This window comes from Malania oleifera, chromosome 5, assembly GCF_029873635.1.
Source record: "Malania oleifera isolate guangnan ecotype guangnan chromosome 5, ASM2987363v1, whole genome shotgun sequence".
NCBI lineage: Eukaryota > Viridiplantae > Streptophyta > Magnoliopsida > Santalales > Ximeniaceae > Malania > Malania oleifera.
Genome location: NC_080421.1, coordinates 109,133,179 through 109,159,964, shown reverse-complemented (window position 1 = coordinate 109,159,964; position 26,786 = coordinate 109,133,179). Strand labels below are relative to the sequence as shown.

General features: G+C 35.7%; 1 pseudogene; it reads right to left on the bottom strand.

Annotated features, from left to right (window-relative positions):
* Nucleotides 1-20,756: 20,756 nt before the first annotated feature.
* Nucleotides 20,757-20,875, bottom strand: LOC131156930 (5S ribosomal RNA; annotated as a pseudogene).
* Nucleotides 20,876-26,786: the final 5,911 nt, after the last annotated feature.

Genomic DNA, 26,786 nt, shown 5'->3' with positions numbered 1-26,786 from the left:
TATAATCGCCTTATTTAGAAAGCGGAAGTAGTATGACAGTGGAAAACTTGTTGTGACTCGAGGACTGCAAGTAGGCAAATTTCTTCATTTATTGCATATGGAACGTGTGTGAAACAAAGAGATAGAAGTAGTATGGCAGCACCTATAATCATTCTTTCGCTCCTTTTATGGCAATTAAATATGTAGGACATGTCATTTAACCTATAAGTGATAGGTCAGTGCGAAGGTCGAGCTGCATACCCAGGCTGTGTCCTTCTCGGACATCTCCTGCGGTTATGTCCTTCTTGACGACATATGCTACACGTGATATTTTTCCTACCTTCCCGGGCGTTCATCTCGTTGTATATACGTGAGCTCTTAGGCCGACCTTTACGTCGAGCATATGCAGGATTTGCCTGCAAATTCGGCAACGAGGAAGCTGAACAATATGCCTTATGCATAATTGGATGAAAATTCGCAGCATATGTCGCATAGTGCTCGGCAGTGCTCTAATATGACTCAACATATTAGGTTGCATTTAGTCATGTCTCGGCTCAGGCTGCGAGAAGGTGAGAGCAGGAATAGTGTAAAGATTGTTACTTTTCGCAGGAGCATTCGCGCCTTTGGATGCTCAAAGTTTGGACATTGTTTCCTTTATGGGGTTCAAACTGCACGGTCGTGATGCTAAAAGTACCCCTAGACCGGTTGAAGGTCATGACTTGATGTCCGGTCGCTTTCAACTTCCTTCTTTCCATCCCTAACAATATATGCGGAGTCAACGTATTTCCTCCAGATATTGCGTTACGAGCAGCCTCCCATCGGCTATTAAAATAATATGCAATGCGATAAAATGTTAGTTGCACAAGGGCCGTTATGGGAAGGCTACGAGCGCCCTTTAGGACGGTGTTGAAACATTCGACTAGGTTAGTGGTCATGTTCCCATTCCACCGTCGTGACACTAAGTCCACATATGAGGAGGGATCTGATCGAAGAACGACTTGGCTGGCTCTCCACTCTCATCGAATATCCTCTCCATCCACTTTTCAAATTTTCTCACCTGATACTCCCTTCCCTCTCGCTTAGCCATTCGCTTCAGATTGACACTCCGCACTTTCGTATTAAAGTTGCTCACAACATGTCGAAGGCAGAATCGGTGGGGCGCACGTGGTGGTTGCCAATCAGGATTGCGCTGCACTGCAGTGATAATCCCTGGATGCCGATCTGATATGAGGCAAATGTCGTCCCTGTCGATAATGGAATGCAGACAACACAGAAATCAATTCCATGTGTCAAATCTTTCCTCTTGCACAATAGCGAATGCAAGGGGAAATATTTGTCTATTTGCATCTGAGCGCGTCGCAATATGGAGTTTGCCTTTATACTTACCGTACAAGTGTGTCCCGTCCACACATATAACAAGAGGGCAGTGACGAAAACCTTAAATAGATGCTGCGAATGACCAAAATAAAGATACAAAAGTTGCGCTGTTCTCGCTACCTGAAACATGAGTCGACCTTCACCTGACTAGTCCCAGGATTGTACGCGCGCATCGCTTCCATCCACTTCGGTAACGTTTCATAGGATTTCTCCCAATCACCGAATACTTGGGCTATTGCCTTCTGTTTGCCCAACCAAACCTTTTTATAAGAGATTGAATACTCGAATCGACGATCTATGAACTCTTTTAATGTAGCGATCAACGTCGATGCATCTCCCCTTATCATATTCACTATCTCCCCAGCAATGAGGAACGACATGATTTGGTTATGGTCTTGCGACAGAAATTCATTCAGACACGTGTGCGGACCACCGTATTGGGTGATTTCGAATAAATGGTGTATCATCTGATACATGGCATGCAATCTCTACGCGCAATTATGGTCTTTACACCTAGCAACCCATAAATCATGGGTAGATCGCACGACGTGGAAGTCATGGTGGGTGCGAGCGTGATATATTCGCGCTGCGGCGATCAGCTGATCCTTCGATCCGAAGAGCATCCCTTTACTCAACTCAGACGATTCTTCCCAACGAGTCACGCATATAGGAAGCTTATCAACCGTAGTTAAATCTGCAGCATCTAGGTCAATATGACCATACATCGGAAGCTCGCCCATTAATTGGGCGTCAAACGTTGCGTCGTCCGTGTCACGGTGGGGTAAGTTCACATAATCGGGGACATCATTTAACCCTTCACCCATTTCCTGCTCGTGCATGTCGTCGTCTTCAAGATGAACATCATTAGTAATGTTCATGCCCTCGTCAAATGCGTCGTTCGCAATGGAGAACAACGATGTTGGTCTCGCACTCAGGACGTCTTCGCAACCTCCCTGCAGAAACGTGTCAAGAACAAGTGCTTCGTATGCCAACGACTCAAATGATGATCCCGGATATTCGTTAAAATTGACTATAGACATAGCACGAACCTCCGCACTAACATCAAGGTGATGTATTTGTTTGGTGTCTTCACCGACTTCATCCAATTGCTCCCCATGCGCGTTTGGCTGCCTAACCATGATAACACCCATTTGAGGAATGGTCTCGACATACAATTGTACCGTTAAATATGTCTCACCGACGCAGTGTGCGTCCAATACAATGCGCATCCCATAATCATTTGATATGGGAACAGCCTCGTAGAAGGCTGTATTATTTAACCCTCGCACAGGGTATCTTGCGGTCACCCGCATATTTATATATTTTCGTATATAATTTATTTAATTTACACTTAGGGCCAATTCGAATAGGTCAAACTGGCGGACTACTATACCTAACACCATCTAATCCGGTTATGATGTTCCCCCCTATATATAATAATACCGTCACCGGAGCACTGCTTGAGCTTCCTGCCATTTAGATCGACGATCGGGAAATAAAAAAGACCTACGCAAGACAAAATTGTACGTATGAGTGATATGTGTTACTTATAGCTTAACGAAATAACTATAAACCAAATAGATGTATACAAATTCTAATGAATCAATGAACTTAGAGTTTGTACCTAACTTTCCCACCAAGAAAGTAAATAGATGAATTAAAAGTTTATGAATAAACAAACTTTAGAGTTTGGAGCTAACTTTAATTTCCACCAAGAAAGCAAATAGATTAATTGAAAAGTCTAATGAATAAACTGTTAAAACATTAAAGTGTATTGATTTTCCTCATATGGCATATACTTAGGATTTTTCCAAAAATGGTACTTAACATTTGAATTTCTTAATTTTAATCAAATTAGAACAATTTTACATTTTCAATGCATTTGATATAAAGAGAAAATATAGTTGAAAATAAATTTCCTTCTTATTGTCATTTTCTTTCATTTTCTCAAGTAAAATCCTTAATCCAAACTATTCATAATATGTCAAGAAATCAAGTATCATGTACATTAATTATTATTGGAGGAAATATTTTAGTCACAATGGTTGATAAATTTAAGCTATCAGGTTCCATAAATTGCTTTAGGATTACTTAGCAACAACTAAATTTGCAGATGAGGACTGAGGAGTATGAGTATACAAGGGAAAGCAAGAAGTTTAGCAACCACACCATTTATGACGCAACGGATTCGGCCTATTTTGACAAGCTCATATCACAATAAAAGTATTGATACAAAAAAATAAAGCCAACCTTCCAACATTTTGAAAAAGTAATGAAATTAATGAAGGGGGAAGAATATCATAGCTTGTTAAAAATTTAACCTTAGATTTAAGAATCAGAACACAATCCAGATTTCCACATATGGAAATAAAATTAATTAAAACAACAATCTTAAGATGGAAAAAAATTAAGAAAGAACAATTGCTCAGACAGTGCATTTCTGGGAACTGGGAAGCCAAAGAATTTGAGTGCCTAAAATATGGCAGAGTCATGGACCAAACACAAAAATACAATTGCTCAGACAGTGCATTTCTTGGCAGTACCATAAAAATTCAAATTCAAATTCAAAAATAGAAGTACTAACCTAAAAAAAAAGTGCTTCCAAATGAAACTTTCACCACTCTAAACTCAAAGACTCCGATTATCAAAAGCTTTCGATCAAACAATAATAATTTAAAAATTTATAAACCAACCATTGAAAATGTATCTTACCCCATCTTGAGTTTATATAGCCCTCAACGGTTTGAATCCCACTCGTGGCAATGGTCACCTGCGCTCCGGAGTCCTTCAACGGTAATCTGCAGCGCTGCTCCTCTTCTCTGCAAAGGTACTGTTCGCGCATGGAAGGAGGAAGAACGATTGAAATTAGTCTGAAGCAAATCTCGCTACTTGGAGTAGTGAGATTTGTCACACGTTGATAGCTGGGTGGCCGAGCATTAAGTATCCGAACCAAATCTCGCTACTCTAAGTAACGAGATTTTCCACGCGTCAAATGGCGGGTGGCCGAGCATTAAGTATCCGATGTAAATCTCGCTACTCCAAGTAGCGAGATTTGCCACACGTCGACACGAGCCGTTTAGTCAATAGTAAATCTCGCTACTTGGAATAGCGAGATTACGTCAGTCATTTGGAAAAATATTTTCCAGAAAAGGGTATTATTTAATATATTTATTCCTATCTCGCCTCTTTTAGTCATTTGTTGTAGCTTAATGCTACTATTGGGACCATTGCCTGCATCTTCTGCAGGCACTGCTCACATAGCGTCTATTGGGACCATTGCCTGCATCTTCTGCGGGCACTGTTCACATAGCGTTGCTCACAAATGACATTTAGCTTGATGCCAAACCTTCTCAAAAATTGGTGGGAAATATGATTTGAGGCACAGAAATCTTCCATTGTATTGCATTTTATAAAACTGTTACCTTGGAAAAAAAACACAAGACATGGTGAAGAAGATTACCAAGAATAATAAAAGCTAGAAGATCCCTAAAGCTCACTCTGTATGACTTTAAAAAAAAGCTGTGTTTTTTTAGCTGTATGAAGCAAATAAAAACAATGAAAATGGACCCTAAAGATATAATTTTGAGCTGATATTGAATTTTGTTGCTGTGATGGTGGGAGTTTTCAGTGGTTCAATTTCCAAGAGGTGGTTTTTTCCTTGGAATAGAAATCAACGTATAGTAGTCATTTGAGCTGACAACTAGCTGAAAGCTTCATATATCCCAATTCATTAGGTGGAATCATCCCCCACTCTCTCCATGTTTTTTCTCTATCTATTTATTTAAAAAAAAAATATTTAAAATAATATTTTTTTTTTAAAAATGATTTTCGAAATGACACGTGACAAATCTCGCTTACGTCAGAATCATTCTGAGAATTATTTTTCTAAAAAAAATATTATTTAATACATTAAAAAAAAAAAAAAAAGATACATCGGAAAAATACTTAACTCCCTCACCCTCCCTCTCTTCTTGAGCAAAGTTTTTTGTTGTGTCGGAAATCTACCAGCTAGCCAACAACCCACCCACCTAGTCCTGTCTTGTACTTCTGCTCTATAAATTAAATGGTAGAAGACGTTAACATTAAATATATAAATGTACCGAAGAATAATTGCAGGTCCATCTTCCTCCTTCTCCGATTAACATTAAATAATTTATGCTCGATTTGACAAGGAGGTTGGCGTCTGAAGGGTCTCAGCTACCCGGTCATTAAAAAAGAAAAAAAATTATTTACAGAAACAGTAACCCAATTGGTCAATAACTTCTCTATCTGCTGATCATCAAATAATTAATTATATTAAAGAAGCAAAGGGTATGGACGACCTTGGAAGCACAGTAATCTGCAGAGGCTTTGTTGCTACTGGTGTCAGCTGTAGTAGCACTGGCCAATTGTCTTTCCATGGAGGAGGGAATATTAAATGATGGAAGTGGTACTGGTTGGTCCTTGTGTAGTAGTCCTGATCATCATCGTCATGATGTCGCAGAAGCAAGAAATGCTTTGGTGGTATGGGATTGGAGTAAGCGGGTGCGGCAAGGAAGCATGGTGGATGCCACCTTGTTGGGTATGCAAAAATTTGGAAATGGGTCTCTGAGTGATATGAGTGACATGAACCCCAACAGCATCAGCACTGCACCACATCCACCATGCCCAACCTAAATCAGTCATCCACATCCAACTCTACACACACACACATACGGAGACAGAACAGAGAGAGAGAGAGAGAGGTTGTTAAAATATCAACCCGAATCTTTGTAAATAAAATACAAATTAGGAAAGTGGGTAATTATGGGAGATTTGATATTATTCAATAGGAAATCGTTTCCTTGTTTAGAATAGGTAATTGTATTATATATTGGATTGTACATAAGAACAAAATAATGAAGAAATATATTTTTTTCCAATCATTTCTTCTTTCATGGTATCAGAGCTGGGGTTTCTTAAACCCAGCTAAACGATGGCTGATAGCGGAGGCTCTACTTCCTCTGCAAACATCACCGGCGACTCAGAGGTTACGCCTGGTGGGGGTACGAATGATAACACAGTCTTTCCACTCTCATTGGAAAAACTAAACGGAAAAAATTTCCGTGAATGGGCTCAGTCCATGAAACTGGTGATTGAGGGAATAGGAAAGCTTGGTTGTCTTACCGGTGAGCGAAGGAAACCAAACCCTTCTGACGTTGTATATTTGCAAAGATGGAGGTCCGAAAACTCCATGGTCACGGCTTGGCTCGTCAACTTGATGCAACCGTCAATCGGAAAAATTTATTTGTTTTTGCCGACGGTGAAGGAGGTCTGGAAAGCCGTACGTGAGACGTACTCCGATGTCGAAAGTTACTCACAAATCTTCGACATCAAGACCCGATTATGGCAGATGAGGCAAGGCGAGAGAGGTGTTACCGAGTATTTCATGGCGATGAGTCATCTCTGGCAGGAGCTCGATCTGAGCATCGATGAGGAGTGGGAGTGCTCCGGCGATAGCACGTGATACTGAAGGAGGCTAAAAAACGAGAGGGTCTTCGAGTTTCTTGCCGGATTGAATCGAGAGCTCGATGACGTGAGGGGACGGATCCTTGGCCGGCGACCTCTCCCTTCAACCCGAGAAGTCTTCGCAGAGGTCAGGAGGGAAGAGAACAGGAGGTGGGTGATGTTGCAGCCTCAAAATGAATTCGCTGGGCTGGACCCGGCTGTACCTGTATCCGCCCAAAAATTAGATGGGCTACACGCTAGGCCGGATGCCTCAGCTCTTGCATTAAAAGGCCTAGGAGGACCTAGTCAACGACCACAAAAGAGGAAAAATATGGTGTGAACATTGCCAAAAAACAGGTCATTCAAAAAATACCTGCTGGGAAATTCATGGAAAATCGGCAGATTGGAAACCGAGAAAATACCAAAAAAATCGTGGGTACCAGGCCAACACTGGCGGATCAACTGAAAGATCACAAGAAGAGAATAGCAATACCCCGTCCAGCAGTGCATTCAATCCTGAACAGTTGGATCAGTTATATAAGATGATTATATCAATGCAAACATCGGGTCAGTCTTCCTCTAGTTCCCTGGCTCATCGAGGTAATCATATGTCAGCTTTAAAAACCACATCTTGTTACGAATGTCCTTGGATAATTGATTCGGGTGCATCCGATCATATGACTGAGTCTTATCAATATTTTTCATCCTACTCCCATATGCTGGGAATTTGAGGGTAAAAATTGCAGATGGATCTCTCTCACCAGTTGCTGAAAAAGGAAATATTTGCATATCTTATTCCTTAACTTTACAATCAGTCTTACATGTCCCCAAGTTATCTACAATTTGTTATCTATCAGTCAGTTGACAAAAGATTCGAATTGTTCCGCTAAATTTGTTTCCTCTCATTGTGTTTTTCAGGACCTATCATCGGGGAAGACGATTGGCACTGCTAAAGTGTATGAGGGACTCTACTACTTTGAGGAGGCAAGTTTGAGTGAACTATGTAATACTGCAATTTGTGATTATGCATCTACTTCTCGAAATAGTGAACTTTTGTTATGGCATTCACGGATAGGTCATCCAAATTTTCAATATTTAAAGCACTTGTTTCCTTCTCTTTGTTCAAATAAAATGACTTCTGAGTTTCAATGTGAAGTATGTGAGCTTGCTAAACATCGTCGTACTTCTTTTCCATCATCCATATACAAACCATCTCGCCCATTTGCTATGTTTCACAGTGATGTATGGGGTCCCTCACGTTCCCTAAATCGCACCAATACAAAATGGTTTGTGACCTTTATCGATGACCATACTCGTCTTTGTTGGGTCTACTTATTGAAAGAAAAAACTGAAGTCCATTCCATTTTCATCAATTTTTATACCATGATTCATACACAAATCCAGATTCATATTCAGATCCTACGTACTGATAATGGTACGGAATATTTCAATACCATCTTGGGAACTTATCTTCAAGATCATGGGATTGTTCATCAAAGTTCTTATGTGGATACCTCTCAACAAAATGGGGTTGCTGAACGAAAAAATAGACATATACTTGAAGTAGCCCGGGCTTTAATGTTTACTACCCACATGAAACATTATTTTTAGGGCGATGCCATCTTAACAGCCACACATTTCATTAATCGAATGCCAAGTCGAGCACTCTCATTTGCCACCCCTCTTCAGAAATTTCAGGAAAACTTTCCTACCTCTCGACTCCCTTGTAGTCTCCCACTGAAAATTTTTGGTTGTACTGCTTTTGTTCATGTCCATGCACATCATCGCGATAAATTGGATCCTCGTGCCATTAAATGTGTCTTCCTTGGTTATTCATCTACCCAAAAAGGCTACAAATGCTATGATCCGGTCTCAAAACGACTGTTCGTTAGTCTTGATGTCACTTTCTTTGAAACCACTCTTTATTTCCTAAAGCCCTCTCTTCAATGGGAGAAATGGAGTGAAGATCGGTTCTTTAATCCTTTTACTACTGAATCTGCGGTTACTCCAGTTACTCCATTCCCTGACTCATCTATTGAGTCTTCCATTACATTACTTCCCGACTCGCCAAACACAACTGAACACTTATCCTTAGGGGGAGATGCAGGAGAGCAAAACAACGCAGACATACTGGTTTACTCAAGAAAGTCGAAAACAAACGAGAGGGAGAATCTCATACCTGAGGCACCAAGAGCGTTAGAGCCGGTGATGGCTCCGAATAATCATGAGCCCTTAACTTCTCCTAATCTAGTAATTGAGTCTTCCTATGATAATTCTACACCTGATGATATCAATCTACCCATTGCAATCAAAAAACAAACAAGGTCTTGTACTCAATATCCTTGGTTGAAATACATGTCTTATAAAAGCTTGTCTACATGATATCGTGCGTTTGTCTCTAATCTTGACAGGATGAAAGTACCAAAAAACATTCAGGAAGCTCTAGAAATACCAGAATTGAGAGAGGCAGTCATGGAAGAAATGCGAGCCCTAGAAAAGAATGGAACTTGGAAGTTGACAGATCTATCGAAAGGGAAGAAGTCAGGAGGTTGTAAATGAGTTTTCACAGTGAAATGTAAATTTGATGGAACAGTTGAAAGATATAAAGTCAGACTTGTTGCAAAAGGTTTTACATAGACTTACGACATTGACTATACTGAGACATTTGCACCAGTGGCAAACTTAAATACAGTTCAGGTTCTTTTGTCTTTGGCAGCCAATTTAGATTGGCCACTACAACAACTTGATATTAAAAATGCTTTGTTAAATGGAGAATTAGAAGAGGAAGTTTACATGACAATACCACCAGAATTCAGTAGAACAGGTGAAGAAAACAGAGTGTGTAAATTAAAGAAATCGTTATATGGTCTCAAACAATCTCCGAGAGCGTGGTTCGACAAATTTGCAAAGGTACTAAAGAATCAAGGGTATCTACAAGGTCAATCAGACCATACACTATTCTTCCAACAATCTGAAGGAGGTAAGAAAACAATTCTAATAGTGTATGTTGATGATATAATCTTTACTGGTGATGATACAGTAGAAATGGAGAGATTGAAGAAGGTTCTGGCTACTGAATTTGAAGTTAAAGACTTGGGACAGATGCAGTATTTTTTGGGCATGGAAGTGGCAAGAACGAAAAAGGAGATTAGTGTTTCTTAGCGAAAGTATGTTACCGACCTCCTAGTTGAAACTGACATGCTAGGGTGCAAACCCAGCGAAACCCCGATAGAAATAGTAAAGAGGGTTGAAAATTGTGGAAAACCAGTAGAAAATGAGAGGTATCAGAGATTGGTTGGCAAACTGATCTACCTATCACATTCTAGACCAGATATTACATTTGCAGTCAGTGTAGTAAGTCAACACATGCATTCACCAAAGGAAGTTCACTTCCATGTTGTATACAAGATCCTTAGATATCTCAAGGGATCCCCGAGAAGAAGACTCTTCTTTAAGAAATGCGAAAGTAAGGAAGTAGAGATCTTTACAGATGCAGAATGGGCAAGATCAGTGGAAGATAGAAGGTCCACCACAAGATATTGTACATTTGTCTGGGGAAATCTCGTGACTTGGAGAAGCAAAAAATAGAATGTGATGGCACGTAGTAGTGCTGAAGCTGAATTCAGGGCAGTCACTCAAGGGATTTGTGAAGGATTGTGGTTACGAAAACTATTGGAGGAATTACGGGTACCGGTGAACATTCCTATCAAACTCTACAGTGACAGTAAGGCAGCTATTGGCATCTCTCTTAATCCAGTCCAACATGATAGGACTAAACACGTGGAGGTAGACAGACACTTCATCAAAGAAAAAATTGAAGAAGAAATTATATGTATGACTTATATACCAACCAAGGAACAAACTGCAGATATCCTCACTAAAGGCTTAGGACGACAGAGCTTTGATGATCTTATTAGCAAGTTGGAGATAATTAATATTTATGATCCAATTTGAGAGGAAGTGTTAAAATATCAATCCGGAATATCTTTGTAAGTACAATATAAATTAGGAAAGTGGGTAATTATGAGAGATTTGATATTATTTAATAGGAAATCGTTTCTTTGTTTAGAATAAGTAATTGTATTATATATTGAATTGTACATAAAAACAAAATAATGAAGAAATATATTTTTTTCCATTCGTTTCTTCTTTCAAGGTTCTACCTAATTTAAACTTCTCCACGGCCTCAAACAGTGATGTCTTCTGGCGGTTCTTCAACCACTGCACCATTAATTCATTTTTATGTAAACCCCTTCTGATTAATTAGTTATATGTAATTATTTCATTATTAGTATTAGTGTGTGTGCGTGTGGATATATATAAATGGGAGAGGAGATGGTTGAGGTGTTCAATGAAAATGCAGACGGAGATGAAGACGAAGCAGATGGTGGCCAGCGCCCATGTGGGTGTGTCTTGCGGCGACCGAGTAGAAGCAGTACTACTACTGCTCAGCTTCCCCCCTCCTCCTACCGCCATGAATCCTTTTAATTAATTCCTCTGCAATTAAAAGAAGCTTAATCAACCCCGGTGCGCATCCCATATGAACAGACCCAGACCTTGCAAGAAATAATACCACTCAAAGAAATGCTGAATAGAGTTACGGTCGACCAATTTTATGACACCAACTGGGAATTGGAAACCATAAAAGCTGCACCAGTGAAGGTACTATCTGACTACTCTCTCTCTCTCTCTCTCTCTCTCTCTTTCTCTCTCTCTCTCCTTGGCACGAGTTTTTTCCCCATTTATAATTTTTTTTAAAAATATATTAAATAATACTTTTTTTAAGAAAATGATTCTCGAAATGATACGTGACAAATCTCGTTTCTTCAAGTAGTAAGATTACGTCAAAATAATTATGAAAATTATTTTCTCAAAAATGATATATTTAATATAATTTTTAAAAAAAATAAATTGGGACAAAACTCAAACCTCCTTTGTGCTTTCTCCACTCTTCTCTTCCCCTCTTCTGTTTTTTTTTTTTTTCCCTTCCCACGTCTTTTTGCTCTATTTGAAACTTAAAAAATATTAGGAAAATGAAAGGTAAATGTCAAAAAATTCATTTGTTTGGTTATGAAGGAAAGTGAAAAAGGGAAAAATGAAAAAAATAAACCAAATATATGAATAAAATTTTGGTTTATACATCATTAATATTTAATTTTTTAAAAAAATGTAGTTATATTAAAATAAATTTTTATCTTTTGATAATATTTAATGGAAAAAAAATATAAGGGAAAATGAATTTTTTTCTTTAAAATTTTTTTTTTCAAATAAAATCCACGATCCAAGCAGACCCTTAGTGTAGACTCTTGCTATAGTTATTTATAAAATGGTATTAGCAAGCCTCGTGTTGAGATGCGACTCATCATATGTCGCGCCCTGATTTTTATATCATTATATATATATTTTTTTATTTCCAATGAATAATAAATATTAATCAATAAGTCAATCATCTGCCACGTGACAAATTCTGATATCATATCAACATAACTCGACCCGAAATAAGGTACCGGATAATCAGACGATCTCATATAAACATACCTAATAGTGGAAATTAAAACTTACATACCATCTAGAATACAGATACCAGAGAACTATCCAATCATATATACACATATCTATACACATCTCCAAAATCAACAACACATCCTAGGAGATTACACAAAAGCATCCCCAATACAAAACACTTACCCTGACTATCAAGGTACCAGCTCCCCTCTATATAGGAGCTTTATCTTCTGGTCTGTTACGATTCCCTGAAATATTTAAATATTTGGATGAGACACCTTTCAGTAAGACGGAATAAATTATTTACAGTATGTGACACATGAGTTTAGTTATATCAAAATATACTCATTTAAGTGATTACATCATCTGAGAAAATATACCGAGATGTACTCATAATCATATAGATATAAAATATAACTTCATAAGCTATGTTACCATTTCTTATACTCACATATACAACCAATATTTATCAGCGAAAATTCCCTAAGATATGGGAGATTATATGTCCATACATGTAGCGCCCCTCTGTTTTGATATCGTTTGTAACTTTACTCGATTAATTTGGGTGTGGCTATAACTGATACTTAATAGGACACTCACATTACTCATTAAGCCCTTAAGCAAAGAGTTTTACTTCGCCCTAATTATTTATGCAATTAAACTCGCACTCCTTCATTTCTTATTTTCATTTCACAAACTAACTCATAAGTGTCCACCAGTAACAAATACACATCCTGTTTGTAACTCATGGCTTCCCTAAGGATATTCACATTGTCATGATTTTCCCCATGATCGGGTTATGCGGCCCAAAAGCTGGACCTAACCGCGGTTGGCCTATTCGGTTAGATCAAACAATGAAACTGTCTGTCTGTAGTACGATTGGCCTACCCACTCTTGGTTCGGACCCCAGGTGACAACACTACCCTCCTCACTGGCTCAATCGACTGCCACGTCACACTCTCCATGAGACCGTGTGGTTGCACTAACACCTCACTAGTAATGGTTCTATCCAACAATCGACCATCAGAGTTCTCATTTCACATTTCAGAATTCTCATTTCAATATTCACATTTCAGTATTCTCATTTTAGTATGTTGGTTCATCTCATCACATTAGTAATATTCTCATCATATCAGTACACATTCCATCTCATAATAGTACATATCTCATTTCACGTATTTCAACATTTCTCAATAAAACGTATCGATATTTCTTATTTCCTCGTTTATCATAGAAAACATTTATATATATATATATATATATATATATATATATATATATATCATATTCCATCATTTTCCAATAAAATACACGTTGATATATCACAATTCATTGTTCACAATAAAATAATTATGTATTCCACTTTTCAATATTTTCCATATTTCAAATCTCATATTATCATAATTCAGTATATAAAACATAATTGGTTTTTATTATTTTCATTTCTACATAATATATATATATATATATATATATATATATATATATATATATATATATAGTCTCTTTATTCTCAGAGCAAATCACATAACCCAATTTCAAACACATTTCTAATATAAATCATATGCCACACAATTTATTTGATATTCGTATCATAATAATCTCAGGTAAAATATCATATTCTCATTTTCACATATTTACTCAACCAGTAATTTTAAAAAATAATTGTTATAATTTATTCCTCTTACTTGACTTACTGAGGGGTATGCTAAAATCCTTAATTCCATACCCACGGTGTGCGGAGTTTAAAATCCTAAAATCACATTTTCTCCAAATTAATCAACTCAATCCTCAGAATATTTCTCATTTAGCATTTCATAGGGCCCATATGCTTCAAATTAATAATTAAACCCTAAAATACCTTACTTATCCTGGTTCTAGAGTGGTGCCTCAGAACCCCAAATCGCGATTCTGCTCCAATTAAGTTGAAGAAAATCCTCCCTAGATCCTTGTGGTAATTTATGATTGTTGATTCGAGCTAAAATAGGGCCGAAATCGAAAAGAGAAGAGAAGGGGTGTCGTAGGGTTCCAAGAGAGAGAGAGAGAGAGACAGAGAGAGAGAGAGATTTTTGTTTGTTTAAAACAAATGAAGCTCGCGGATGCCCTTTAAAATCAACACTACGAACGGTTTTGTGCACCCTTCACAAAACCATCTATAGTTTGGGTCTTTAACCCATCCTTTTTGCTGTTTTACTTGTAACCGGCACGCAGTAAATACAAAATTGTCGACGATTTTTTTGATCTCCCACCAAACCGTCAATGGTTTGGTTTACACCAAACTAAAAACCTTCTTTTTTTTCAAATTTCTCATTAATTCAATTTTCCGGATCTCTACATCATATTCATAGGTTATGTAAATTGTCAAACCGAGTTGACCTATGCATATCCTAGTAGGTTACGTTACGTTTTCTTAAGCAGCAATTGTGCTTTTTCACCCTCAATATGTACGTGATCCTAAATAACGACATCTTCCAGCCCCATCTACAAACCCACGAATTTTTTTTCGTTAGGCCACCATGAGGTTGTTTATAAGTACAATGTGATGATTCTAATCCAATCTTATTCTGGTAAGTCATTATCCATTTATCTATTTTGATCTTGTCACATTCTATGATAGGCGCTTCTTATCATTGAAATTTAAAAGTTTCAAGATTTTTTTAGTACACGCTCAATATAGAATCGTGACAATTTATGAATGTGTCCTTTATCCTAACTTTTTGGTAGGAGGTGTTAAACCTTCTGCTGGCAGAGAGCACATGTTTAAGTTGGAACTCATTGAATTCACTGGCTTTGCTCTCAGAGAAGGGCTCCATGTCATATGGAAGCCATAAATTTGCCTTTCTATCTTTTTCAACTTAGGTATCGAGATTTAATCTCAACTAGGAAGTCTTAAACTCCATAATTCAAATCTTGAACATTTAATGAGAAAAATGTTGAATTTATCGAGTAATCTTTATTTCTTTTAAGTTTTTCTATTCATCTAGAGGAAATTATCACAAATTTTTTTTTACTAATGATACAGAATCCCATGACTTGTTTAAATTAATTTTTTTTCACTAAATAAATGTTAATAAATCATAATATTTGGCATCACTCATCATAAATTTTACGTGGTAAGTATGTTGTATTTGAGAGCACGAATTTGAAACCTTAAATTTAGATTTGTGTTCACTTGGATAAAATTGAAAGCAATTTTGTATTGCATTGTCAAGAATCGTATGACTTTTGTTAAACTGTCATTCGATCATGACCACCAAAAAGGAATCAAACAATAATGACTTGGAAGATTCGGGGTGTACTCCGGAGGATCACTTCAATGCCTAAGTTCGGGAATAGGAGGTTCGGATATTACAATAGTAAGTGAAGAGTGAGTGAGAATGAGATGCTTATCTCTTTCTAAGATCTCCTTTTATAGTGATAAAGTTTGACATTTATAAGCATGTCATTATTCTTAGGTGGGTTATTGGTAACTTAAGGACAGTTATGCAAGATATCAATAGTGACTTTTGAAACCGTACCAGAGTTATAGATAACCTAAGGACAATTATGTGAGATATCAAATGATGGCCTGTTTGACCCTATGGCCATGTCTATCAATTTTGGGTGTATCACACACGAACTCAATTTCAAAACTTGAAATCTAAGCTACGAATCAAATAGATGATTTCATGTTTGCTCGCAGAGACTTTGGATTTAAATTTATATTGGATTTGGATAAAATATAATATAATAAAATTGTATTAAAATTTATTTAAATTTATCCAAATTCAAACTTAAGATCTGAGATTCATGTTCTCAAATACAGCTAAGAGTATTTTCAAGCTAGGTTTTGGCCTTTGGTGAAGCTCATCTACATCATTAATTTCTTTGGTGGGAAATAGCTGTTTGCTCTTTTATGGTATGATGAATTTTTATAAGAGTGGTCTTTTTCATCTCTAATGCAGTCCATCTGTTTTTGGCCTGTATTGAATTGGTGACTAATGCATTTATTAGTGGATGCCCATGAGAAAAGGGAAATGGATTTGGGGGCTGAAATTTCATTTTCAGCATATAATGTGGTTTTATGTATGCTCCATTTGGTACAATGAAAATTAATTTTTGTCAGAAAAATGACACAATTATTTTATCAAGAAAAATATAATTTTTTTAGAAAAATTTATATTCATATATTAGTTTATTATTTTTTATTTCTCTATTTTAAAGTTGATTGAAAGATTTAAAACGTTGTTATCATTGTGTAGACCCGTGGTAGGAGGACAGTTCTATCGTAAAAGACTAATATAACACCTAATTTGTAGATATTTTGAAGTCCCGAATTCTTTATTTTAAAGTTCTAAAAGAATTTTTTTTTTATTTTCAATATTGTATTTTGGTTTACATTTTTAGTTCAAAATTTATAGGGATGTTTTAACACTTCAAAAAAATTCAAATAATTTGAATTAAAAATATAATAACACTTCATTAAATCTACTATGTAGCTTACCATCTCCTATATAAAAACAAAAAAGCTAATTTCTTGTTCAATTTTTCTTTGAAATTGGCACTTTAAATTGTGAAAGAAATTGAATAAGTGAACAAATATTTAATGCATCTTTTTACACATATGATTGCATTTGCATCAAACATTTTGTTTAAGGAAATGAAATAAAAGGAAAATAAAAAATCTATATATTTTATTATTTTCTTCTTCATGCCAAATGCTAAAAAATAAAATAAAATAAAATATTCCTATAATACAATTGAGTTTTTTTTTTTTTTTAAAAATCAAATGTTAATCATGTTTAATTTGTTTTTGCCCATTAATTTTTTATATATTTTATTTTTGAGCAAAATATACTAACCTCCTACGAGGTTGTCAAAAAAACATCAACCTCTTTTGAGAGTTCAAAAATTTCAGACTTCTATTAAAGTTTCAAGAATTCTAACTCCCCTAAGATTTGTTTAAAAAGCGCAATTTTCCCCTTATATTTTGTAAAAAAAAGAAAAGAAATCTTTTGAGGAGATATTTTTTGTTTTTTTGCAAATTTTAGGGGAAATTCATGACATTTTTAAAACCGCAAGAGAGGTTACTGTCTTTTATCATTTATTTTTTTTAAAAAAAATTTCTTGATAATAAAACATGAAAAAGTAATTCTCCTTATTTTTTCTTTCTTCAATGTTTTTAAATTAAATTCCGAATGAGGCCTTGCGTGACTATTTTTTTTAATTAAAAAAAATCTCTATTTTATCATTTTTATTAAATTCATTACTAACACAAATATATTCATGCTATATATATGTACTAGGGTTGTGCACCTATGTGATGATACATTTTTATTAGTGATGTTTCGACATCAATAAATGAAAAAGAAATTATAATTTTATCTTACATAATTAAATTTATTAAAATAAGTTGATATCATCACTAAAAATATAGATTATTTGCTAATAAATATTAGTAATGATTTTTTATATGTCAAAAAAAAATAGTAACAAAATCGTCACTAATAATTATTAGTGATGATTTTTAATATCTAGTACTGTTAATCACTATTAGTGATAGATAAGTAACAGTCACTAATAAATCTGAAGTATTATTGAAGGAAGCAAAACATCACCAATACTAACTATTCGTGACAAATTCCATGAGCCACTAATAGCTACTTTTAAATTTTTTTTTTTAATTTAGAGATACTTGAAAATTCTTGTATGTAATTTATAATTTTCACAAATAGTGATGATACCCTTTTGGCATCATTATCTATTTACCAAGCCCCCAAAGTCAAAAGTAAAAGCCAGCCATTAAATTGCCATAAAGGGAGAAAAGGATATAATCACAAACCAATCACTCTATTTCCCCATACAGCCCTGTAGCTATGTTGAGATATTTAAAAAAAAAAAAAACTCATATTCTCATATTCAAACGAATCAAATAATTAGAAAGTTCATATAAAATTCTCACAAGCATTTTATCGAACACATCACGTGCATCATTGCGAGTTTATCTTCTTGTGGTATTCGATTATAGTATGCAGTGGGGTTAAATGGGGCTGTTCAAAGCATTGTAAAGAGATGAAATTAGGAGCTTAGAAATCCTCGGCTGTTGTCGTCTTCCAGGTAAACATGTAGTCGGGAAGAAGAAATTCAAAACGTTGGTTGGAAAATCGGATGAACGATCGTCGGATTGTCAAACTATTCAGCGTTAACATCAATTCAGGTGGAAGTAATTGGGTTGGGGGGGGGGGGGGGGGGGGGGGCGGGGGAGTTTATAGTTATAAAGAATTGTATTTATGGGAGTATCCGAAGGGACGATTTCAATAGGGGGATGGTGAATCAACGGCCAGCAGGTGTGATGACGGACGGTTGGAATATTGATTCGTCGAGTAACAGATGATGTTCGCAGGCGGAATGCAAAATTATATTGAAAACAATGGGCCTTGATTTATAGGCAGGGGCCCAGTTTCATCCGCCTGAGCTGAAACTTCAAACAGCCCACCGCCAGAACTACCATGAAGTGAAAGGAGGCTTAAATAACTTCAACCATAATATGCCTGTGCAAGATACTGACACCTATACCCCCAGGGTGTGGTTCAGGTGGTAGTGCGGATTGCAGAAGTGCTTTTCACGAGGTCAGGTATTCAAACCCTTTTGGACTCGTTTCCGCCCCTGGACTCCTGAATTTACCCTCCCTTTGGAGTTGTAGGGTCAACTTCAAGAAGGCGTAGGATTAGTCACGTGGACCATAAAACGGACTCGTGGATACCCAGTGCGTAATCCAAAAAAAAAATACTGACACGTATTTATCAAAATTCACAATTAATGAAGGATTTTCTCCCATGTTTGGGTGCAGTGTCTAACTTTGTGGGTGAGTATAATTTGATTAAAATTGAAATAATTAAATTAATAGGGTAAATTCAGTTAATTTAATTTGATTAAAAATTTATTTAGTTCAATTCGATTTTTATTTTTGTTGAATTTCAGTTTTTGATTTCAAGTCAATTTTTAGGTTCAACTACTTCGGTTAACTGAATTAATCGAATAGTATAAATTAATAATAAATAATCATATATTATATATTACATATATACTAAAATTTTATTTATTTTTTATATATTTATATTTTATATTCTTAAAAATTTATATTATATATATATATTAAAATTTTAAATCGGTTAATCGATTTAATCAAAATTCGGTTCGATCGGTTTTAAGTTCGGTTAAATATGAAATTTTGTTTGATTCGGTTAATGAGATTTTTTAATCAAACTGACCGAATGCTCACCCTTAATGTCATTCTTCGTCTATTCCTTCTTATGCGTTTATAATTTTTTTATATGTATCTATTTTATGATGATAATACATATTATTTTATAACTCACTACGTTATTGCAGCCCGACAGTACATGGAGAAATAAACACCAACACTTAGATCCGGCTCTACCCAAACTTTTCTGGTTCACCCCAACATTTCCCACTTGTCCGACTATTGCTGGGCAGTTTTTGGATATCAAACAAACCTCCCCAAAAGGTAATTTTAATGTGGCCAATTTCCCCTCTTTTGTAACATGATAAATAACACCGGTAAGGAACAGAATAAATTTTTTAAAAATATCACAATAAATGCGGGTAATAAGACCTAGAACTTTTTGGTAACCAACTCTGATACAATGGTAGATTACCATTTCACCTAAAAATTTGAGCTATTAGGTTGTGGGCCAATAATGTATATCAAGTTTTAGCACTATGAATTATACTAATTAATCTTATGGTATATCTTTTAGCATGTGCTTATTATTATTACTTAATTTATATTTATAAATTTTATGAGAATAGGCTAATATTATATTTAATTAGTAAAATAGTTATTTTTTGATATAAAATGAAGTATAGTGAGCAATAATTATTCCTTTTAAATTCATTTTTTATTTCATCTAACTTATAGTAATAAAGGAATTGACATTCCAAATATAATGAAATTTTGGAATAATAATTATTTACCTATTTCTTATTATGAATTTATAAAAAAAATTATTTTGTTAGTTCCTTTATGGTGAATATATATATATATATATATATATATGCATGCGTGCGTGTGTGTGTGTGTGTGTGTGGGCGCACACGCGTATATTATATATAACTAACTATATATTTTCCTAGAAATATAATTAAAAGCATTGATAATTTTGTCATATTTAAAACTACTAAGGACAACAACGAAACATAAAATTTTATTTAGAAATTTTTATTTTTTTTATATAGCCGGGTGTCCTGAACTTACGTACTAGACTAATCTCACGCCTACGCAAACCATGCTCTCGACCAACACGTAGGAGGTAAATCGCAGATAAGTGCTGCAGGCGGCAGGGTTTGAACCCCAGACTTCACCTTTGTCTAAGGTCGTCTAACGCAAATCCTTACTACCTAAACTTATGCCTAAGTTTTTTAAAAGAGGGGTGCAATACGAGGACTTTCCAGGAGATCACATATCCTAATTCTACTCTCGCTCAAACACACTTAACTGGAAAGTTCTGATGAGATCTGGTACATTAGTGTTGGTATGATCGCACCCAGCACTAATGTACTAACGTGTTATGCTTTTTTACTTTTAAAAAAGATATAAAGCAAAAAAATAAAAAATAAAAACGAATAAATTATAACAAAAATTGAACTCACTCTAAATACAATTGATTTTTATTTATCACTCAATATGTAATAGAAAAAATAAGAATTCTAAAATATTAGATTTCGAAGACTCGCCAAGATATTAGAAGCATTGAAAACATAGAAAAAAAATAGTTAAAACTTAAAAGAAAGATATGAATAATTAATTTATTTGAAGCTCATTAATTTAATACTTTACGAGTTACAACAAAATTGAAATGAGAACGAATTATTTTCTATCACAATAATCTTTATTTATTGATTTTTATTTTATTTTTTATTTACCAAAAAAGTACTTTTCTCAAAACTTGACTTTCAGTAACATTCTAAAGTGAGAGAAATTCCTTGAAAGAAATTGTTGAGTACTAGGGATATATGCACATGTAGATGCATATTCCATTAATTAAAGCTTTTAATTTTTATATTAAATGTTTTAAATTAATTTAAATTATAAGTAAGTTATTTTTTGTTGTGTAATCTAGCTATGTATAAGTTTCTAATAAACAAAAAAAGACAAATATCTTTGCATGCACCCACCTTCTTTTGCAATCAATCAATTTGCATTAGCATTTGTTTAAGATAGTAGGTGTGTGTTTGTTGGGCATTTAATAATTTATTTTTCAATTATTAAGTTCTTTTTATATTTAAATAAATCAAACAGTTGGAATATTCAAATTGAGAATTGGACAAACTTTTAGTTTAACTAAACCGTACAATGGATAAAAGAATTTAAAATTCTATTAAATTAATAAAATTGGTAAAAATAGAATGATTTGATAGTTTTAAAATCTTTAGTGTTAAAAAATATTTCATGTTGAAAATTATTTTTATTTAGTATGCAAAAAATAAGGTATGTTTTTCAGATGTAACTCATGTATTGTGCTTTGTAAGAAGAGTAACACTCTCAAACTCAACTCTCAGCTCAATCTCTCTACCTCTCAATTATAGTTGACAACACACAACTCACTTGCTTACACCACCGATTACACTTGTACATTTTCCCCTACGACACACAACTCATTTTATAGGGTGGAGAGGAGCCATGGAGATAGTGTACCATGCATAGCATTTATTGAGCCAAGAGCATGCCTAGCTTTTACTTGAGCCAAAAGCATGCGTAACATTTACTTGAAAGATACAATTTTCTCATTCATTGAGCATGCATAGCATTTACTTGGAAGATACAATCTTCTCATTCATTGAGCACGCGTATCATTTACTTGGAAGATACAATCTTCCCATTTATTGCAACTACATGGGTACCCCAACAAATCACTTCTTCAAACATGTGGGGGCAACAAAGTGTCGGCTGCTCTGGTACTGCAACACCATGTCCTCACCCTAGTCTCTGGGCAACCGCACCCCCTTGTGGGGTGCCTGCATTGCCTCATTGGGGTGCTCGTGCAATGATCATATTCTGGATGGTTTCAGTGGATCTAAGCACTGAATCTAAGGATAACTCCAATTTCTCTGTAGTCACTGTCTTTGTCAACATGTTTGTCGGGATTTTGCTGCCAAGGATCTTATCAAATGCTAACACCCCTTCATCTAGAATTTCTAATGAAATGATATCAAAGTACGATGTGCTTGGTCTTTGAGTGGAATGTTGAATTCTTCGCCAAGTGTATGGTGCTCTGACTGTCACTATGTAAAACACTCTTCACCTGCTTGAAACCTAACTTTGTCAACAAACCATGTAACCAAATCATCTCTTTGCTGGCTTCTGTCATGACTACATACTCTACCTTTGTAATGGATAGTGCAACGATCTACTATATTTGTGATACCCAACTAAGGGCAATAGCACCTACTGTGAAAACATATCTAGTAGTGCTTTTTCGGTGATCTATCTCACTGGCAAAGTCTGCATCTACATATCTCTGTAATGTCATAGCACTTTTGCCCAAGCATAAACATTTGTTAATTGTTCCTCAAAGATATCTTAATATCCATTTAACCGCTTCCCAATGAATTTTTCCTAGATTTGACATGAATTTGCTAACAGTTTCCACTGCATGACCGAGATCTGGTCTAGTGAAAACCCTGGCGTACATAAAACTTCCTACAGTTAAAACATATTGGATATTGTCCATTTCTTTCTTCTCTTCCTCTTACTTTGTAGACTGAGTCTTTGTGTAATGCCCCGACACGTGGGGCCCGGGGTGCTACTTTAGTAACCTCTGTATTTCTGATACTATAATCATCATATAAAAGCAACGAAAATAATTTAAACATTCTCCAAAACATTACCGGAGTTCTAGACTACCATCATCCACCAGGGTCTCCAAACATTTAATATTACAACCCAAAAACAAAAAACAAAAATCAAACTTCGTTCATAAAACAATATACATAAAACTAGACAAAACTACACTTAGCCTCTTTAGCCAGCTAAGCACAATCCCTAGTATTCCCTGAAAAGTTAAATGATCATTGGGGTGAGACACTTCTCAGTAAAACAGATTAAGTTAATATCATTGTGTGGCCAGTATGAGTTTTAGTAGAAGCAAAAAGCATCCATTCCTCTATTTAACCAAAATAGCATTTGTGTATTGTACTCACACCAACATAGTTGAAATACACATTTATTCCCACAGTATAAAATAGTTTGACAAATAAATAATACCATTACATAAATTAACATATATGCGTAAAAGACACCCCCTAGTACGAATGACATAATCAACCCCTATGACGGGTTGTGTGACCCGAAAGCTGGACTTAGCTTGGGGGATCAACCTAGACAAAGTCAAAGTAACCATCTACAAGTACCTCTGCAGGCATCCGCAACTCAGTTGCAGGTTCGATTGCCTTACGACTTCTTGGTCCAGACCCCAGGGAAGGTACAACAACTATTCGCGGACCAACCAGTTGAAACCCCCCCTACACTTTCACTACAGTGTGGGTGCACCAAGCCAAACAAATCACTAGCAATGGTACCGTGCTCTCAACACAATTAGTCCTCGAGGTTCTTAAATCATATCATGCAATTTAAGAAATAAAAACGGTAATATATTCTCACTGTTATTATTTCATATAAAACCTGCCATTATATCACACCTCGGCATTCAGCCGTTATATAAAAACTCGGCTCTCAGTTGTCATATCAAAACTCGGCTCTGAGCCGTCATATAAAAATTCAACTCTCAGCCATCATATCAAAACCTGGCTCTCAACCGTCATATCAAAACCCGGTTTTATACCGTCATATCTAATCCTAGTATTTTACACAAGCAATTCCAGTATTTTTCACAACTAGTGTAAATCACTATTCTACGATATATTTTCACAACCATACTCAGATTCGGTTATACAATAAACCATATAGATTATTCTCATGCCACACGAGTTTAGTATTAAAACATAATCACTTAAACAACCAAGAAAATACAGTATATTTAGTTCATATGACAAAACCAAGTTTTCCACCGTTCATTTTATTCAATCACCGTATAATAAACCCAATATTTGTAAAGTTCATTTGAATGGTTAGTTTACGAAATAACCTTTGAAATATTAAGTATACATACATATAATGTAGTTTAATCAGTTCAATTTCAATAAAAACCTGACTTAACTTAATCCCCTTACCTGTTTTTGAAAAAGAAATTGATTTCGTTCGGAAAATGGAAAACCCTAACTTTTTTATCCCGTCGCCAAAAGCGAACCGAAAAGCTGAGAGAGGAGTGAGAGATCATTGGAGACCGATGACGGGCTCTAGGTGAGCCTATGGGAGAGAGAGAGAGACAGAGTCACGAGAGAGTGAGAGTATAGAGAGAGAGAGTCCAAAACCTAATTTTAGAGAGAGAGAGAAATGAAACTTATGATTTAAAATTACACCGTCGACGGTTTTCCCTGTGCTTACAAAATCGTCAACGGTTTGGCAGTCCCATGCTCTCCATTGACTGTAGGCGTCGACGGTTTTTCCTAAGCTCAGTGAAACTGTCGAAGGTTTGGGGTCCTGCCAAACCAATTTCCTCTTTTTCTTTTCTTTTCCCTTATTTCTCTCATCTTTTGTTTATTTTCTTTTCTTTTCTGGGTTCAGGTTCCTACAATCTCCACCCCTTATAAAAATTTCATCCTAGAAAATCTCTAACTGTTACCGATCACATCCTTAAATAACGATCCATCTTTACAGAAGAGTCGGTAGCCACCCACATAGCGGCCCTGTCCCAAGTTTATTAGATACCCTCACTTATGGCAGAGGAATACCGTGGTTACACACAATGTCTCGAGGGAGTACCATACCATACAAAATTCTCCCAAAGACCATCCACATACTAAAATCGTAAACAAACTGATAAAACTAAACAAACCTACCTTACACAACCTATATACAAAACCCATACACTTACCTATGCTGTTGTACCGATCTATCTAGTGCCGAGCCACTCTGAAAAGTTATGGGTACTTCTGACGTATATTCGTCTCCAACTCCCAAGAAGCTTACTCAATTGCATGATTCCGTCATAGCACCTTCACTAACGGTATGTCCTTAGTACGCAGTTGTTGACCTTATAGGTCACACCCGGTTTTGATAATGACAAATACTTTAGTATTTGATGGTTATCAAGTGTATGTGCAGGTTTTTATTAGCAGATCAAGAAATGACACTTGAAGCAAAGCATGAAGACCCTGAAGACTTCTTTCATGTTGTAATTCATTTTAATTCAATGAGGGTCTGTAATAGTAATTAGGAGAAAAGGTCTGTGATAATTATCTGCATATCATGCATATAGGATCTTTAAGCTCATAAATGCCGCAGATTGACCATAGGGACCCAATCACCTTAGGGTACCTTTCGGTCGACCGACGCCAGGTTTTTAGGGGTACTTGAAAATACCCTAGGTCCCAAAACTTTTGCACAAATAAGTCCCCATTCACATTCACGATCAGGGGATCAACTTGAAATGAAATTGAATAGAATAGGCAATATTTGTGAGAGCTCGGGCGACCGAACCCTAGGTGTTCAAAACACCTCGAGCGCCTGAATAGTTGGGAAGTCAGCAGTTTGACCTGTCTTTGGGTGACCAAACCAGAAGTGAACCTACTGTCCATGGGCAACCGAACAAGTTCCAGAGCACTTTTCACCAGCCCGAGTGCCCAAACCTTCATGTTAAAAAAGGGACTCGGGAGAACAAACGTAGCTTCAAGCACCCTAATTGCGTACATAATGTTTCTGACTTTTGTTCAGCTAACCGAACCTAGACTTGGGCTACCGAACCTTCAAAATGTCTTTTTAGAGCTGAGTCTATTCGGGCAATCGAACCATAGTTCAGCCACCCAAATCATCTTGGGTTACTTAATAATTTACCGTGGTTAAAAGTGTTAAACAGGGTTAATTTTTCTAAATTAATTTAAAACAAACCTAATAATGTCTTACATGTCCTAAACGATCATAATTAGGCCTTGGTCTATATATATGAGCTCATTTGTAAGGATTAGTAACATATTAGCAAAAATCATTAGCAAAAATCCTCTCTATTTTTGAAATCCTATTTTACCCAAATACTCTCATTTCTTTATTCCCTTGATACATTTTAGTATTGTGAGAGCATATTGATCGTGCTAGTGACTGTTAAATATTACTAATACTCCCATAGTATTGATTGATTATTTGATATTGATTTTGGAGAGTTTGGTTAAGGTTTATCTCACATATTTGAATTTTATAAATCTTGTGTTGGGATAAACTAGAAAGCTTAAGGATCTTTGCATTGTCATTGCAAGATTTCTATAGCTTTTTTTTTTTTTGTTGTGCAAAAATATTTCCTACAAGCTATAATATTTTCAAACTACTATTGTGCTCATTATATTAA